At 42.6% G+C, this 15,000-nt stretch overlaps 20 non-coding genes across 20 annotated transcripts; all 20 read right to left on the bottom strand.

Moving 5' to 3' along the window:
- Window positions 1–50: 50 nt before the first annotated feature.
- LOC115189282 (5S ribosomal RNA) lies at window positions 51–169 on the bottom strand. Its single transcript, XR_003876818.1, has one exon. It is a non-coding gene; the product is annotated as a 5S ribosomal RNA (ribosomal RNA).
- Window positions 170–330: 161 nt separating this feature from the next.
- LOC115189341 (5S ribosomal RNA) lies at window positions 331–449 on the bottom strand. Its single transcript, XR_003876872.1, has one exon. It is a non-coding gene; the product is annotated as a 5S ribosomal RNA (ribosomal RNA).
- Window positions 450–610: 161 nt separating this feature from the next.
- LOC115189253 (5S ribosomal RNA) lies at window positions 611–729 on the bottom strand. The gene has a single exon (XR_003876791.1). It is a non-coding gene; the product is annotated as a 5S ribosomal RNA (ribosomal RNA).
- A 161-nt stretch (window positions 730–890) lies between these two features.
- Window positions 891–1,009, bottom strand: LOC115189244 (5S ribosomal RNA). Its single transcript, XR_003876782.1, has one exon. It is a non-coding gene; the product is annotated as a 5S ribosomal RNA (ribosomal RNA).
- A 161-nt stretch (window positions 1,010–1,170) lies between these two features.
- Window positions 1,171–1,289, bottom strand: LOC115189256 (5S ribosomal RNA). The gene has a single exon (XR_003876793.1). It is a non-coding gene; the product is annotated as a 5S ribosomal RNA (ribosomal RNA).
- A 161-nt stretch (window positions 1,290–1,450) lies between these two features.
- LOC115189229 (5S ribosomal RNA) lies at window positions 1,451–1,569 on the bottom strand. The gene has a single exon (XR_003876768.1). It is a non-coding gene; the product is annotated as a 5S ribosomal RNA (ribosomal RNA).
- Window positions 1,570–1,730: 161 nt separating this feature from the next.
- Window positions 1,731–1,849, bottom strand: LOC115189342 (5S ribosomal RNA). The gene has a single exon (XR_003876873.1). It is a non-coding gene; the product is annotated as a 5S ribosomal RNA (ribosomal RNA).
- A 161-nt stretch (window positions 1,850–2,010) lies between these two features.
- Window positions 2,011–2,129, bottom strand: LOC115189251 (5S ribosomal RNA). The gene has a single exon (XR_003876789.1). It is a non-coding gene; the product is annotated as a 5S ribosomal RNA (ribosomal RNA).
- Window positions 2,130–2,290: 161 nt separating this feature from the next.
- Window positions 2,291–2,409, bottom strand: LOC115189283 (5S ribosomal RNA). The gene has a single exon (XR_003876819.1). It is a non-coding gene; the product is annotated as a 5S ribosomal RNA (ribosomal RNA).
- Window positions 2,410–2,570: 161 nt separating this feature from the next.
- LOC115189343 (5S ribosomal RNA) lies at window positions 2,571–2,689 on the bottom strand. The gene has a single exon (XR_003876874.1). It is a non-coding gene; the product is annotated as a 5S ribosomal RNA (ribosomal RNA).
- Window positions 2,690–2,850: 161 nt separating this feature from the next.
- On the bottom strand, window positions 2,851–2,969 carry LOC115189246 (5S ribosomal RNA). Its single transcript, XR_003876784.1, has one exon. It is a non-coding gene; the product is annotated as a 5S ribosomal RNA (ribosomal RNA).
- Window positions 2,970–8,828: 5,859 nt separating this feature from the next.
- On the bottom strand, window positions 8,829–8,947 carry LOC115189314 (5S ribosomal RNA). The gene has a single exon (XR_003876850.1). It is a non-coding gene; the product is annotated as a 5S ribosomal RNA (ribosomal RNA).
- A 161-nt stretch (window positions 8,948–9,108) lies between these two features.
- LOC115189272 (5S ribosomal RNA) lies at window positions 9,109–9,227 on the bottom strand. Its single transcript, XR_003876808.1, has one exon. It is a non-coding gene; the product is annotated as a 5S ribosomal RNA (ribosomal RNA).
- A 161-nt stretch (window positions 9,228–9,388) lies between these two features.
- On the bottom strand, window positions 9,389–9,507 carry LOC115189344 (5S ribosomal RNA). The gene has a single exon (XR_003876875.1). It is a non-coding gene; the product is annotated as a 5S ribosomal RNA (ribosomal RNA).
- A 161-nt stretch (window positions 9,508–9,668) lies between these two features.
- On the bottom strand, window positions 9,669–9,787 carry LOC115189247 (5S ribosomal RNA). The gene has a single exon (XR_003876785.1). It is a non-coding gene; the product is annotated as a 5S ribosomal RNA (ribosomal RNA).
- Window positions 9,788–9,948: 161 nt separating this feature from the next.
- Window positions 9,949–10,067, bottom strand: LOC115189248 (5S ribosomal RNA). Its single transcript, XR_003876786.1, has one exon. It is a non-coding gene; the product is annotated as a 5S ribosomal RNA (ribosomal RNA).
- Window positions 10,068–10,228: 161 nt separating this feature from the next.
- LOC115189345 (5S ribosomal RNA) lies at window positions 10,229–10,347 on the bottom strand. The gene has a single exon (XR_003876876.1). It is a non-coding gene; the product is annotated as a 5S ribosomal RNA (ribosomal RNA).
- Window positions 10,348–10,508: 161 nt separating this feature from the next.
- Window positions 10,509–10,627, bottom strand: LOC115189254 (5S ribosomal RNA). The gene has a single exon (XR_003876792.1). It is a non-coding gene; the product is annotated as a 5S ribosomal RNA (ribosomal RNA).
- Window positions 10,628–10,788: 161 nt separating this feature from the next.
- On the bottom strand, window positions 10,789–10,907 carry LOC115189284 (5S ribosomal RNA). The gene has a single exon (XR_003876820.1). It is a non-coding gene; the product is annotated as a 5S ribosomal RNA (ribosomal RNA).
- Window positions 10,908–11,068: 161 nt separating this feature from the next.
- On the bottom strand, window positions 11,069–11,187 carry LOC115189286 (5S ribosomal RNA). Its single transcript, XR_003876822.1, has one exon. It is a non-coding gene; the product is annotated as a 5S ribosomal RNA (ribosomal RNA).
- Window positions 11,188–15,000: the final 3,813 nt, after the last annotated feature.

Genomic DNA, 15,000 nt, shown 5'->3' on the forward strand with positions numbered 1-15,000 from the left:
AGGCAGTGTTGCTGATGAAATAGTGTAAGAGCACACCCTCGTGGACAAAAAGCTTACAGCACCTGGTATTCCCAGGCGGTCTCCCATCCAAGTACTAACCAGGCCCGACCCTGCTTAGCTTCCGAGATCAGACGAGATCGGGCTTACCCAGGCTGGTATGGCCGTAAACGATAAACAATCTCTTGGTACAACATATATAGTCAAAGTGAGTCTGATAAACAGACTGCATTTTGCAGCAGGAAGCTGCATTTAGTCAATTCATCATTAAATGCTTACTACAAGGCAGTGTTGCTGATGAAATAGTGTAAGAGCACACCCTCGTGGACAAAAAGCTTACAGCACCTGGTATTCCCAGGCGGTCTCCCATCCAAGTACTAACCAGGCCCGACCCTGCTTAGCTTCCGAGATCAGACGAGATCGGGCGTACCCAGGCTGGTATGGCCGTAAACGATAAACAATCTCTTGGTACAACATATATAGTCAAAGTGAGTCTGATAAACAGACTGCATTTTGCAGCAGGAAGCTGCATTTAGTCAATTCATCATTAAATGCTTACTACAAGGCAGTGTTGCTGATGAAATAGTGTAAGAGCACACCCTCGTGGACAAAAAGCTTACAGCACCTGGTATTCCCAGGCGGTCTCCCATACAAGTACTAACCAGGCCCGACCCTGCTTAGCTTCCGAGATCAGACGAGATCGGGCGTACCCAGGCTGGTATGGCCGTAAACAATAAACAATCTCTTGGTACAACATATATAGTCAAAGTGAGTCTGATAAACAGACTGCATTTTGCAGCAGGAAGCTGCATTTAGTCAATTCATCATTAAATGCTTACTACAAGGCAGTGTTGCTGATGAAATAGTGTAAGAGCACACCCTCGTGGACAAAATGCTTACAGCACCTGGTATTCCCAGGCGGTCTCCCATCCAAGTACTAACCAGGCCCGACCCTGCTTAGCTTCCGAGATCAGACGAGATCGGGCGTACCCAGGCTGGTATGGCCATAAACGATAAACAATCTCTTGGTACAACATATATAGTCAAAGTGAGTCTGATAAACAGACTGCATTTTGCAGCAGGAAGCTGCATTTAGTCAATTCATCATTAAATGCTTACTACAAGGCAGTGTTGCTGATGAAATAGTGTAAGAGCACACCCTCGTGGACAAAAAGCTTACAGCACCTGGTATTCCCAGGCGGTCTCCCATCCAAGTACTAACCAGGCCCGACCCTGCTTAGCTTCCGAGATCAGACGAGATCGGGCGTACCCAGGCTGGTATGGCCGTAAATGATAAAAAATCTCTTGGTACAACATATATAGTCAAAGTGAGTCTGATAAACAGACTGCATTTTGCAGCAGGAAGCTGCATTTAGTCAATTCATCATTAAATGCTTACTACAAGGCAGTGTTGCTGATGAAATAGTGTAAGAGCACACCCTCGTGGACAAAAAGCTTACAGCACCTGGTATTCCCAGGCGGTCTCCCATCCAAGTACTAACCAGGCCCGACCCTGCTTAGCTTCCGAGATCAGACGAGATCGGGCGTACCCAGGCTGGTATGGCCATAAACGATAAACAATCTCTTGGTACAACATATATAGTCAAAGTGAGTCTGATAAACAGACTGCATTTTGCAGCAGGAAGCTGCATTTAGTCAATTCATCATTAAATGCTTACTACAAGGCAGTGTTGCTGATGAAATAGTGTAAGAGCACACCCTCGTGGACAAAAAGCTTACAGCACCTGGTATTCCCAGGCGGTCTCCCATCCAAGTACTAACCAGGCCCGACCCTGCTTAGCTTCCGAGATCAGACGAGATCGGGCGTACCCAGGCTGGTATGGCCGTAAACGATAAAAAATCTCTTGGTACAACATATATAGTCAAAGTGAGTCTGATAAACAGACTGCATTTTGCAGCAGGAAGCTGCATTTAGTCAATTCATCATTAAATGCTTACTACAAGGCAGTGTTGCTGATGAAATAGTGTAAGAGCACACCCTCGTGGACAAAAAGCTTACAGCACCTGGTATTCCCAGGCGGTCTCCCATCCAAGTACTAACCAGGCCCGACCCTGCTTAGCTTCCGAGATCAGACGAGATCAGGCGTACCCAGGCTGGTATGGCCGTAAACGATAAACAATCTCTTGGTACAACATATATAGTCAAAGTGAGTCTGATAAACAGACTGCATTTTGCAGCAGGAAGCTGCATTTAGTCAATTCATCATTAAATGCTTACTACAAGGCAGTGTTGCTGATGAAATAGTGTAAGAGCACACCCTCGTGGACAAAAAGCTTACAGCACCTGGTATTCCCAGGCGGTCTCCCATCCAAGTACTAACCAGGCCCGACCCTGCTTAGCTTCCGAGATCAGACGAGATCGGGCTTACCCAGGCTGGTATGGCCGTAAACGATAAACAATCTCTTGGTACAACATATATAGTCAAAGTGAGTCTGATAAACAGACTGCATTTTGCAGCAGGAAGCTGCATTTAGTCAATTCATCATTAAATGCTTACTACAAGGCAGTGTTGCTGATGAAATAGTGTAAGAGCACACCCTCGTGGACAAAAAGCTTACAGCACCTGGTATTCCCAGGCGGTCTCCCATCCAAGTACTAACCAGGCCCGACCCTGCTTAGCTTCCGAGATCAGACGAGATCGGGCGTACCCAGGCTGGTATGGCCGTAAACGATAAACAATCTCTTGGTACAACATATATAGTCAAAGTGAGTCCGATAAACAGACTGCATTTTGCAGCAGGAAGCTGCATTTAGTCAATTCATCATTAAATGCTTACTACAAGGCAGTGTTGCTGATGAAATAGTGTAAGAGCACACCCTCGTGGACAAAATGCTTACAGCACCTGGTATTCCCAGGCGGTCTCCCATCCAAGTACTAACCAGGCCCGACCCTGCTTAGCTTCCGAGATCAGACGAGATCGGGCGTACCCAGGCTGGTATGGCCATAAACGATAAACAATCTCTTGGTACAACATATATAGTCAAAGTGAGTCTGATAAACAGACTGCATTTTGCAGCAGGAAGCTGCATTTAGTCAATACATCAATAAAAGCTTACTACAAGGCAGTGTTGCTGATGAAATAGTGTAAGAGCACACCCTCGTGGACAAAATGCTTACAGCACCTGGTATTCCCAGGCGGTCTCCCATCCAAGTACTAACCAGGCCCGACCCTGCTTAGCTTCCGAGATCAGACGAGATCGGGCGTACCTTTTTTTTTTTTTTTTTATATTTTATTATGAGAAACAGACAATTTTACATCGTTTCAATCATAATTAAAGGGTGAACAATTCACCCTTTACAAAATCAGAAAGAAAATACAATCAATTAACAATTAAATCCAATTAATAATTGAACACAAGTTTTCCATTTGATGAAAGTCGAATAAATGTACTCCCCCACACAAATTGTTTTTCAAAGTTGCATCCACCATATCTATGTATTATCTCTATATTTTTCTCCAACATACTCTTAAAAAGTACCTCCACACTCACACATTTTCCTTCATAATGACCCAAGTTCCTTCTTAATCTTACAGCATATCGAGCATGACTTAAAACATAATTAACCAAATTAAAGTTCAAAACTTTACTTTTCCCATTTATACCAAAAAGAAAAAATCTCCTCCATTCCACCTCATTAAAAATCTCCTCCCCCCAATGTTTTACTAAAAGCTCCTTTAAAAATTCATGAAACCCTCTTAATCTACTACATTCAATGAAAAAGTGCATAAAGTTTTCCACCCCTATATGACAAATGTCACATTCTCTCTTAATATTTCTGTTGATTTGATGTAGAACCACATTAGTAAAAATCCTATTATGTTTTATTTTAAAATCATTATCTTCACATTCTATGGAATTCCATTTTACATTAACATTCTTCCATATTGATTTCACATCCAAATCTACAAAAACCTCCGACCACACTTTCTCTGAAGCAGGAACTTTTATCTCTTTTAAAATACATTTACTATAGACTGTTTTAACTTTCAAGCCTGACAATTCATGTTTCACTCCATTATTTTCATAAAATATATCCGGTAAACCCCTGGCTCTCTTAACCACCTCTGTATTTATTAAAACCACCCACTCCTCCGGAATACACCCCAAAATTCTCTTATACATATTTTCTACTGTAGTTTTGCTTATTTCATCATCTACCTCAATAACATTGTCATAAATAGCGTGTACCGGTAGAAACCCCGGAATGACCTCATATAGAATATCACCAATCTGTCTCATCCCAGCTCTCATAAAATATTTACAATACAACATTGCATTATTATACTTGATCTTTGGATTCAAAAAGATTGGCTGGTTTAAAATATTTTCCAAAATGTTACATTCATAGGAAATGTGTGGTAAAAACTGTCCCCAAGCCTCAAAAACTTCCTTATAAAACAAAGGTATTTTTCCCAACATTTCTTGTTTTACACACATTAATAAACCATTATCCCCGATCCTCCCAACCTCCTGCAAATACTCTGTAAAAAACTTTTTCCACCCGTAATCTAATTCTCCATATAAATACTTCCGAACCATTTTCACTCTTATCGCTATTTTCCTCACCTTTAGATCCACTAACTTCAAACCCCCCTCCTCATAACCTGCAATCAATGTTTTAAAAGCGATTTTCACCCCCTTCCCATCCCATAAAAATTCTACTAAAATCTTATTCATTTCAGTTAAAACCCATTCTGGCACATCTAAGACATTCATGACGTGTACAAAAATTGACATCAGTAAAGAATTTATAACAATAACCTTCCCCTTTAATTTTAAAAACCTCCCCTTCCACATATTTACAACCTTCCTGACTTTATTTATCACCCCACTCCATGTCAAATCCCTAGCTTCCTTTCCTTTTAAGCCTATAAAAACTCCTAACACCTTAAAATAATCTTTGACCTCTTTAAAAGGAAAATTCCCTTCATTTACTTTCCCAATATACATTACAACAGACTTTTCCATATTAACTTTTGCTCCTGATGCTCTTCCATATACTTTAAAACCTTCTATTACCCTTTTTACACTATCCTCATCTCTAACTGTTATAGTTGTGTCATCTGCATATTGGTGAATCAAACTTGAACCCTTCTGTGGAGTCTGTACACAATTGATAAAATTATCCTTCTTAAGAAAAGCCGCTAAAGGTTCAGCTGATAAAACATAAAGTAAAGCAGATAAAGGACATCCCTGTCTCACAGATCTCTCCAGGGTAAAAGAATCAGTTAAAACCCCATTACATTTCACCCTACTTTTTGCATTTCTATATAATAATTTAATCCACCTTATTATTTTATTACCAAAACCAAATCTTTCCAAGGCCCTAAACATAAAATCATGTTCTACCCTATCAAAAGCCTTATTTAAATCTATGCTTAAAACAATACCCCCTATCTTATCCCCATTCATTTTGTGTATCACGTCTCTAATTGTATTAATTGTGTCAGCTATATCTCTCCCAGGAACACTATAATTCTGTGTTGGTGCAATAATATCATGTAAAACTCTCTTCATCCTATTCGCTAAGATTTTGGCTAAAATCTTGTAATCCACATTTAATAAACTAATAGGCCTATAATTCTCCAATTTCACCTTACTCCCTTTGTTTTTATATAAAATAGTTATCATTCCTGTCACCATTGATTCTGATACACAATCCTTCTCCTCCATATAGTGATAAACCTCCAATAAAATAGGTGCTAAAAGACTTTCATAAATTTTATAAAACTCTGCAATGATACCATCTACTCCAGGGCTCTTATTCACCTGTAAACCCTTTATCGCATCCGTAACTTCATTTACTGTAATCTTCCCATCACACATCAACTTATCCTCTATATTAATTTTCACCTCTACACTACCTAAAATCTCCTGTACACACCCCTCATCCACCTCCCCTTTCTTAAATAAGTCCTTATAAAAATTCTGCACTGTCTCTAAAATCTCTACATAATCATCTACTACTTCACCCTTTACATTTTCAATCTGTCTAAGATATGTTCTTCTTTGAAAACTCTTCTCTAATCCAAGAAAAAAAGAAGTGCATTTCTCCCCCTCCAGAAAATACTTTGCTCTGCTTCTTATAATAGCCCCCTTACACTTATCCATGTCATATTTACTCAATTTTGCTTTCAACTCTAAAAACTTTTCTATATTATAATTAGGTTCACTGTCACACTTGCCCATTTCTTCATCCAATTTAGCTCTCAACTCATTTTCTTTTCTTTTCATCCTGCCTCTCTTTTTCCTTGCATATCTTATACTAAACACTTTTATTTTTTCCTTAACCTTGTCCCACCATAAACACTTATCCTTTCCTTTTTGCTTATCCTCCATTTCACATGTTATTAACGATTTAAGTTGTTTACAATAATCCTCATCCCCCAAATAACTCGCATTCATACACCACGTACCACCTCCTATTCTTTCCTTGTCTAAACCCACCGAGAAACTTAAACATGCATGGTCACTAAAAGTTGTAAAAACATACTTAACATCTTTCATAAAATCCCTACAACTTTCTTTAACTAAAATCAAATCTATTCTAGTTTGTTTTAATTCCCCTAATACCACCTGCCTTCTCGAAAATTCTCGTTTATCGGGATTGTCATCTCTCCATATGTCAATAAGTTTTTTCTCAAACATCATCTTCTTTAAAACACCCCTTGATACATCATTTCTAAAAGCTGCTCCCCTTGTCATATCCAATCTGTCCAATTTCACATTAAAATCCCCCACCACAATACAATTTCCCACACTCCATCGTCCCACTTCAATAAATAAAACCTTGCGCTCTATTTCGTTATTTGGCGCATAAACATTTATAATTCTAAACTTCATATCCATATACTCAAAATCTAAAACTAAAATCCTCCCATTATTATCATCATGTACATGTACCACTTTGTCCACCACATCCTTTCTCACTAAAATAGCAACCCCACTAGAATTCCCTCTACCATTATTAACAAAAATAAAATCCCTCCATATTTGTTTTACTTTCAATACACAATCATTGTCCCAATGCGTCTCTTGTAGACATAAGATATCCACATTTTCCATTTGCACTATATTTTGAAATTTATCCATTGTCCTTAACCCATTTACATTCAAGGACACAAAATTTACCATTTCAAAAAATAATAAAATGAAAAAGTATACCTTCATTGTCCTCTACCTTTTGTCCTGTTTCTTTCCTCCTCCATCCTTCTTCTCTCCCCCCGTCGCTTTCCTCTTCCTGTATATTTCCCTTAGTCTTTCTACCTTTTCCCCATCGTCCGTATCAGATATCTCCTCCAAGTCCATATCGTCCAACCAACTCAACTTATTTCCTCCCACATCCGTTGTGCTCCCCGTATCTCTCTCCGTCTCTGGTACTGTCGTCAAAATCAAACTTCCCTCCATATCTTCACCCCCCGAGGTACTCGCAAGGGCTGAGCTTTCCCCCAAAATCTGTGCGTCCCCAGTGCCTCCACCCAGCTCGATCTCTCCCTCCTCCTGGAAACTCCCTCTTCTCATCTCTGAACCCATGCTGCTCCCTGTTTCGTCCGTCTTCTGCTCCATCTTCTCCATCTCTCCACCTTCCTCCACATTCTCTTTCCCATCCTCTTCTTCTCCTCGCGGTGCTTCATCAGCTTCCATAAAGAGGTCCTGGCTCTCCTCCTCATTTGCAACCTCTCCACAGTTGCACTCGTCAGTTCTCTTCCGACATCCTGCGCAAACTGCCCTATCTCTCGCTCCAGCACATTCCCTCGCATAGTGTCCCTGGTTTCCGCACTTAAAACATCTAAAGTCAGGGCAGTCCTTTAAAATATGTCCAGGTTGAATACACAAGCGGCACACCCTAACCTGCTTGTCATGTATCACCCTGAAATATTCACCACCCTCCAGTGTCTCAAACTTAGTGGAATACGGCAAAGACTGCACGGTGTCGGTGAACTTTACCTTACAGTATCTCGTCCCATCTACGATTTCCGTCCCCGGCCAAACTCTCCTTCTGATTTCAGACACGGCCGCTACACCCCAGCTCCGCAATTTGTCTAGTATAGCGCCGTCCTCGATATAGACTGGCAAATTCATGAACGAGACTATGAGTTCGTTTGCCATCACGTCTCTTGCCATTACCTTCGTATTCTTGATCTTGAACCCATCCATTAAACGCTCTTTTCCTTTTGCATCCCGCATCGTGACTTCATATTTCCTTTCTCCTTTAATTCTGCACCCCACCAACTCTCCGCACACATCTTTAATTGATCTTAGTAATTCCATCGTCGTTATCTTGTCTTCTCCCATCAATTCCACCGCCACCGTTCGTTCCTTGCCGTATTTTAAGCCACCTTCAGCTCCAAATTTTGTACTTTGCGCATTGCCTTTGTCTTTATCCGTTCCATTATTCGTTGCCATGTTGTCCGTCATTAAGAAATCAGAAAAGTCTCAAAAACTCACCCCCAAGCAGCAGAACTGCAAGGGGGGGAAAAAACTCACTAAACTTAAACTTATTTGAATTCAAAATCAGATATTGTCCGTCAATAAACTAATAATATCAAACAAATATCTCTCGAGCAAACACTCACTTACAGCGTAATTACCTGCACCTGTTTTACTCACCGGAAGGGCGTATTCAGGCTGGTATGGCCGTAAACGATAAACAATCTCTTGGTACAACATATATAGTCAAAGTGAGTCTGATAAACAGACTGCATTTTGCAGCAGGAAGCTGCATTTAGTCAATACATCAATAAAAGCTTACTACAAGGCAGTGTTGCTGATGAAATAGTGTAAGAGCACACCCTCGTGGACAAAAAGCTTACAGCACCTGGTATTCCCAGGCGGTCTCCCATCCAAGTACTAACCAGGCACGACCTTGCTTAGCTTCCGAGATCAGACGAGATCGGGCGTACCCAGGCTGGTATGGCCGTAAACGATAAACAATCTCTTGGTACAACATATATAGTCAAAGTGAGTCTGATAAACAGACTGCATTTTGCAGCAGGAAGCTGCATTTAGTCAATTCATCATTAAATGCTTACTACAAGGCAGTGTTGCTGATGAAATAGTGTAAGAGCACACCCTCGTGGACAAAAAGCTTACAGCACCTGGTATTCCCAGGCGGTCTCCCATCCAAGTACTAACCAGGCCCGACCCTGCTTAGCTTCCGAGATCAGACGAGATCGGGCTTACCCAGGTTGGTATGGCCGTAAACGATAAACAATCTCTTGGTACAACATATATAGTCAAAGTGAGTCTGATAAACAGACTGCATTTTGCAGCAGGAAGCTGCATTTAGTCAATTCATCATTAAATGCTTACTACAAGGCAGTGTTGCTGATGAAATAGTGTAAGAGCACACCCTCGTGGACAAAAAGCTTACAGCACCTGGTATTCCCAGGCGGTCTCCCATCCAAGTACTAACCAGGCCCGACCCTGCTTAGCTTCCGAGATCAGACGAGATCGGGCGTACCCAGGCTGGTATGGCCGTAAACGATAAACAATCTCTTGGTACAACATATATAGTCAAAGTGAGTCCGATAAACAGACTGCATTTTGCAGCAGGAAGCTGCATTTAGTCAATTCATCATTAAATGCTTACTACAAGGCAGTGTTGCTGATGAAATAGTGTAAGAGCACACCCTCGTGGACAAAATGCTTACAGCACCTGGTATTCCCAGGCGGTCTCCCATCCAAGTACTAACCAGGCCCGACCCTGCTTAGCTTCCGAGATCAGACGAGATCGGGCGTACCCAGGCTGGTATGGCCATAAACGATAAACAATCTCTTGGTACAACATATATAGTCAAAGTGAGTCTGATAAACAGACTGCATTTTGCAGCAGGAAGCTGCATTTAGTCAATACATCAATAAAAGCTTACTACAAGGCAGTGTTGCTGATGAAATAGTGTAAGAGCACACCCTCGTGGACAAAATGCTTACAGCACCTGGTATTCCCAGGCGGTCTCCCATCCAAGTACTAACCAGGCCCGACCCTGCTTAGCTTCCGAGATCAGACGAGATCGGGCGTACCCAGGCTGGTATGGCCATAAACGATAAACAATCTCTTGGTACAACATATATAGTCAAAGTGAGTCTGATAAACAGACTGCATTTTGCAGCAGGAAGCTGCATTTAGTCAATACATCAATAAAAGCTTACTACAAGGCAGTGTTGCTGATGAAATAGTGTAAGAGCACACCCTCGTGGACAAAAAGCTTACAGCACCTGGTATTCCCAGGCGGTCTCCCATCCAAGTACTAACCAGGCCCGACCCTGCTTAGCTTCCGAGATCAGACGAGATCGGGCGTACCCAGGCTGGTATGGCCGTAAACGATAAACAATCTCTTGGTACAACATATATAGTCAAAGTGAGTCTGATAAACAGACTGCATTTTGCAGCAGGAAGCTGCATTTAGTCAATTCATCATTAAATGCTTACTACAAGGCAGTGTTGCTGATGAAATAGTGTAAGAGCACACCCTCGTGGACAAAAAGCTTACAGCACCTGGTATTCCCAGGCGGTCTCCCATACAAGTACTAACCAGGCCCGACCCTGCTTAGCTTCCGAGATCAGACGAGATCGGGCGTACCCAGGCTGGTATGGCCGTAAACAATAAACAATCTCTTGGTACAACATATATAGTCAAAGTGAGTCTGATAAACAGACTGCATTTTGCAGCAGGAAGCTGCATTTAGTCAATTCATCATTAAATGCTTACTACAAGGCAGTGTTGCTGATGAAATAGTGTAAGAGCACACCCTCGTGGACAAAAAGCTTACAGCACCTGGTATTCCCAGGCGGTCTCCCATCCAAGTACTAACCAGGCCCGACCCTGCCTAGCTTCCGAGATCAGACGAGATCGGGCGCACCCAGGCTGGTATGGCCGTAAACGATAAACAATCTCTTGGTACAACATATATAGTCAAAGTGAGTCCGATAAACAGACTGCATTTTGCAGCAGGAAGCTGCATTTAGTCAATTCATCATTAAATGCTTACTACAAGGCAGTGTTGCTGATGAAATAGTGTAAGAGCACACCCTCGTGGACAAAATGCTTACAGCACCTGGTATTCCCAGGCGGTCTCCCATCCAAGTACTAACCAGGCCCGACCCTGCTTAGCTTCCGAGAGCAGACGAGATCGGGCGTACCCAGGCTGGTATGGCCGTAAACGATAAACAATCTCTTGGTACAACATATATAGTCAAAGTGAGTCTGATAAACAGACTGCATTTTGCAGCACGAAGCTGCATTTAGTCAATTCATCATTAAATGCTTACTACAAGGCAGTGTTGCTGATGAAATAGTGTAAGAGCACACCCTCGTGGACAAAAAGCTTACAGCACCTGGTATTCCCAGGCGGTCTCCCATCCAAGTACTAACCAGGCCCGACCCTGCTTAGCTTCCGAGATCAGACGAGATCGGGCGTACCTTTTTTTTATTTTTTTATTATAAAAATCTTATTTTACAATTTTTTCAATTCAATATGCAAAACCTTCAATCAACACTAGACTAAACATCGGTAGGCATCCAATTTACCCACTATCAAATAAAACCAAACAAAATAAAAATTCCAAACCAACTTCATACAAACATTACATACAAGACTAAGATAAAACAAATTCCATGAAATTAGAGAGGTTACAAGCAACCCCCTATCAAATAAAAACTAAGAAATTCTCAATGATTGATGATATCTCTCCAAAACTTTGCACATCAAAACCCATACACCAAACCTCCATCCTCCCCCACAGCAATGAATCCACAATCCTTCACAAACACACTTTCAAAATCCTTCTGCCTAGACCTATGCATCAATCCCACATCCTTCTTGACCATACCTTCAAACACCTTCCACACTGTCACCCTCTTGCCCTCAAACCTTGCCAAGTTCCTCCTCGAATATACAGCATACCTTGCATGTGACATCATAAAATTCAATAATTCAATATTCACCCCCTTCACATGCTGACACACTCCAAACAATACCAAACACCTCCAATCCACCCCTCCTATTAACTCTACTCCCCAGTACCTTTCTAGCATGTCCCTCAACCTCACATAGAACCCAGCTACCTCGACACACTCAAACATCATGTGCATCAGATTTTCATCCATAACTCTACATACGTCACACACACGAGACACTGACCTGTCTACCTGATGTAACACCACCTTGGTAAACACCCGATTGTGCCTCAACATAAAATCAAAATGTGTACATTCAAGACTGTTGAGCCTCACTACCATCTTCTCCCACAACCGCTCCACATCCAACCCTGGAAACACTTGCCTCCACACTTTCTCAGATGCAGGCTCCTTGACCTTCCTGGTAATAAGAGCCCAGTAGAAGGCCCTCACCTTGGTAGAGGATAAGGCTTGCACAGACTCCCCACATTTCACCTTCATCTCAGGCAAAGTCTCTAATACCCCCTTACTCATGTGATTGTCCAGCAGCCTCACCCACTCCCTTGGAAAACACTCCTTTATCCTCTCATACATTCTCAACACCGTCCCTTTCCTGACATCCTCATCTACACTCCAGACAGTATCTAATATCGCCTGATCAGGCAGGAACCCCGGCACCACCTCATACCTAAAGTCCCTCACTCTTATCATACCTGCCCTCATAAGCACCTTACTCTCCAGCATCTTTCCCTCAGATTGCAGCAATGGGTTCATAAAAACCGGTAGATTCAGAATCACCCCATTAGAGTCACACTCATAGCTAACCTGCGGTAAAAACTCTGCCCAGGCCCTGAACACCTCCTGATAAAAGGCAGGCACCTCTGCATACATGCTAGGCTTTAAACACATTAACAACCCATAATCTCCGCATCCTCCACTCCTATGCAACCAATGTCTGAAAAACTCCTTCCACCCCTGACCCTCCTCCCCGTACAAAAACTGTTTCACTCTCTTAACCCGTATGGCTTTTAACTTAACCTCCAGATCTACTAATCTCAACCCACCCCTATCATAATCTGCTATCATCACATCATGAGCAATTTTCACACCCTTCCCACCCCACAGGAACCCAGACACTACATTATTAATTTCCTTCAGAGCCCATACAGGCATGTCCAGAACCCCTAAAGTATATACACATTTTGACATCAACAGAGCATTCACCACCACCACTTTCCCCCTCAATTTTAATTTCCTTTGTTTCCAGTAATTCAAGGTCGACTTCATTTTATTAATCACCCCTGTCCAAGTAAAGTCTCTCGCCTCCAGCTCATCTACCCCAATATTCACACCCAAAATTCTCAAATGTTCTGTAACAGTCTTAAAAGGAATGTTACTTGTAGACAAAACCGTATCAGAAACGCATAACATTTCAGATTTTTCAACATTCACCTTAGCCCCAGAAGCTCTCCCATACACATCAAAACACTTCATCAAACAATTCACACTCCCTCCATCCCGCACAGTACAGGTGGTATCATCAGCGTAATGATGCAGCACACTAACGCCACCCCCCGGCAGGTCTACTCCATGCACTCCTCTATCACGCTTAACAAAAGCAGCCAAAGGCTCAACTGATATGCTGTACAGCAAAGCAGACAGTGGACAACCCTGCCTAACAGACCTGCCCAGGGGAAAGGGATCAGTCAGCACACCATTACACTTAACGACACTGCTAGCTGACCCATACAAAAGCTTCACCCATTCTTTTATACGAGGCCCAAACCCAAATTTTGCCATGGTCTCTAACAGGAACCGATGCTCCACCCGATCAAAGGCTTTATTCAGATCCATACAGAGCACCACCCCACCCACATCCCCCATATGCCTCACTACATCCCGGATAGTGCAGAGGGTGTCAACTATATCCCTCCCCGGTACCCCATAGGCCTGAGTAGGTGCTATAATGCTACCCATCACCTTTTTCAACCTATTGGCCATTACCTTAGCCAGCACCTTATTGTCAGAGTTCAAAAGGGTTATCGGTCTGTAGTTCTCAAGTTTCAGTCGACTTCCCTTCCTTTTGTACACCACATTCAACACCCCCAAAGCTAATGATTCTGGGACTTCCCTCCTCTCCTCCATACACTCAAATACACGCAGCATCAGTGGGGCTAGTATGTCACTAAACTCACGGTAAAACTCTGCAGTCAGACCATCTGAACCTGGGCTCTTATTCAAATTCAGGCCTAAGATTGCAGCTTTAACCTCTGCCAATGTAAAATCGGCATCACACATCTCCACATCATCAGTTGACACCCTTACCTCCACTGCTTCTAGCACACTTCTCATACACACCTCATCCACCCCGCCTGAAGTAAATAAACCTTTATAAAAAGAATGCACTGTATTCAAAATACCTTCCAAATCTGTCACCCTCTCCCCCCGCTCATTTAAAAGCTCAGTTAGAAAACTCCTTTCCTGCTTCCGCCTTTCTAACCCCAGAAAAAAAGCAGTACTCCTCTCCCCCTCCACTACATACTGCGCTCTACTCCTCACCACTGCCCCCATACACCTATGCCTCTCTAAGACCTTCAACTCCTCCCGCAGCCTCAGGTAATCTGCAATATCATATCCTGGACAATTTTCTATCTTTTCTAACTCAAATATCAGGTGGGACTTAAGAATCCTCTCTTCCCTCCTTCTTACCACACTAGCCTGTCTTGCACAATATATTGCCAGCCGCTTGAACTCCCTTTTTAAACCTTCCCACCACACACACACATCAGACTCAAACAGAGGATCTGACATGGCCTCATTCACACACTCTTTCACTGCTCCCTTAAACCCCTCATCCTTCAGCAGACTGGCATTAAGACACCACAACCCCCCCACCCTCCCCTCCCTCGACGCACCCAGCCGGAAAAGCAGAGCATCATGGTCACTAAAAAATGTGTGGGAATACTCTACCCCCACAACCAAGTTCGCAACCGCTCTATGAGCAAGACACAAATCTATGCGTGACTGCCTGAGCTCTCCCCTCACCACTTGTCTGCGAGAGAACACCCGCTTATCTGG

This window comes from Salmo trutta, unplaced genomic scaffold, assembly GCF_901001165.1.
Source record: "Salmo trutta unplaced genomic scaffold, fSalTru1.1, whole genome shotgun sequence".
NCBI lineage: Eukaryota > Metazoa > Chordata > Actinopteri > Salmoniformes > Salmonidae > Salmo > Salmo trutta.